Genomic DNA, 2123 nt, shown 5'->3' with positions numbered 1-2123 from the left:
CACACACACACACACACACACACACACACACACACACACACACACACGTACAATTGTGTGCTTAAGCACATTCACTGATACTCTTTCTCCTAAAGTCGGGAAAATCGACGAGAGAAACACGATGAAAAGAAAGCAAAAAGGAAGCCACAATCAAATAACAACATTGAAATTTAAACTACACACATGTATATATTATTGATGTTAATGCGCATCATCATTTTAATTAGGCGGACGATTACATCTGGATTCTGTACATCTGCTGTACTAGAAACCAATGAGCGGACGAGAGCTCCAGTAAGAAAGAGAAAGACTCTCTCTCTCTCTCTCTTTCATCGTGTATCATCGCCAGCGGATTCGACAAATGAAAAAAAAAATAAAATCTAAAATTAGCTATATCAAAATTGTTAATGGCGGTTTTGCTGCTCTCATTGAAACTGTATTCATGTTAATTCGTGAAACATTTGCGGTCCCGAACGGAGAAGGAAAATGGGGAATGAAATGGAAAAAACAGCAGAATAAAATGTGAATGACCTCATGCAATAAATAAATGCCGATAAACAGTGAAATTTTAAACAACAACGAGCATTCTCATTCTCTCTCTCCCTCTTTCACTCGGGAATTCTTTGGCTTCATAGTTGAAATCACACCATAATTAATTACATGTATAATGGTGATTGTTGTTAAGCGTTTTTCGAATTTAGAATCACGGTCTGCGTCTTCATTGGAAATTAATGGTGTGGATACAAAGTCAAGAAATGTGTAAACTTCGGTCCATTTCATTCAACGTTTCATTCTCTTCGTTTGCCAGATGATTTTTCCCTTTTTTTATCGCTCGATCCGGTCCGGCTCGTTCAAACAACAAAAACAGCAAGAGATCGAGAGAACGAGAGAGAGAGAGAGAGAGAGAGAGAGCAGCAACTGCACGTTGTATTTAAATAAGTAACCTTTTCCATGAAAATTTAATTGTCCCTATTATGAAGCTCGGAATAAATTATAAAACCGTTTCTAAGTTCGACGATTGGCCGCCGCCGTCGACAACAACAGCGATACCATTGCCATCGTATTCACTGTTGCTCCGGCTAAGAAATGGAAATGCTACACACAGAATCTTTGTCATGCATACTGGAGTCGCTGCTGCTGCTGATTTTTTTCCTTTCTTTCCATTCGTTTTAATTTGAGCAGCATTGACGATATTCTGGTTGCTCAGTGAGAGGAATGATAGAGCGAGAGCGACCGAGAACGTGTGTGTATGGTGAGTTGGCAGGCAAAAAGCCAATTGTTGGAAATTATGCATAAAGGAAATGTAGACGGCTTCATTTGAACAGATTTAGCTTGTACAGTGAATTCCAATGCGAAAACAGAAAATCATATTTCACACAGAACTCTCTCTCTATATCTCTCCCTTTCTCGTTCTCGTTCTCACGAATCCGTGCAAATTCAATGCCCTTATCGTTTACATTGATATTTCTGTGTTGTTGTTGTCGTCGATGTTTTTTTTTGCTTTCGTTCGTCCGCATTTCACGCAAAAACGTTCTTCGACATTCATCTGCTGTGTATTAGCCAAATAACGCACACATGTTTGTCTGTGTGTGGCACAGTTGATGCTTTAGCTCATGTGATATGTTTGGCTTTAGCATGCTGTACATGTACACTTGTGTGCCCGACTCAAGCCAAACCGAAGAAGAGGAAAAAAAAACGGAGCCGACAACCAATTCCAAACTAAAATATTGAGATAATTTCTTTCCTTCCACAATTCTTCCGCGTTTGTGTGACTTTTTTCTTCTTCTGCTTCGTCTTATTCTTTCCTTTTTCGTTAGTATCATTCGATGAAATAACGTTATTTAGTGCCTTTGATTTGCCTTTAGTTCTATATAAATACACGCTATATTTGGATGATACCCCCATTTTGGTGCTGCCGCTCAAAGCAGCCAAAGTTTGACATAAAACTCATGGCGTCATCGGATAATAAACGCGATAGCAATATCAAACAAACAAATTTCTTTTTATCATGGGCTCTGTTTTCGCGCATAGCACGACCAATTACAGCCGACAGACAGACATACACGCACACAAACTCACACACACACACACACACACACACACACACACACACACACACACAC

General features: G+C 39.4%; 1 protein-coding gene across 1 annotated transcript in view; it reads right to left on the bottom strand.

Annotated features, from left to right (window-relative positions):
- LOC129577868 (uncharacterized) overlaps positions 1-2123 on the bottom strand; it is a 30618-nt gene that overhangs the window by 26374 nt on the left and 2121 nt on the right. The window lies entirely within an intron of this gene.

Source organism: Sitodiplosis mosellana, unplaced genomic scaffold (genome assembly GCF_009176505.1).
Source record: "Sitodiplosis mosellana isolate CC-2019 unplaced genomic scaffold, AAFC_SMos_1.0 Smas_scaffold_6226, whole genome shotgun sequence".
Taxonomy (NCBI): domain Eukaryota; kingdom Metazoa; phylum Arthropoda; class Insecta; order Diptera; family Cecidomyiidae; genus Sitodiplosis; species Sitodiplosis mosellana.
The sequence above is the reverse complement of the archived record's forward strand: the minus strand, read 5'-3'. Positions and strand labels throughout refer to the sequence as shown.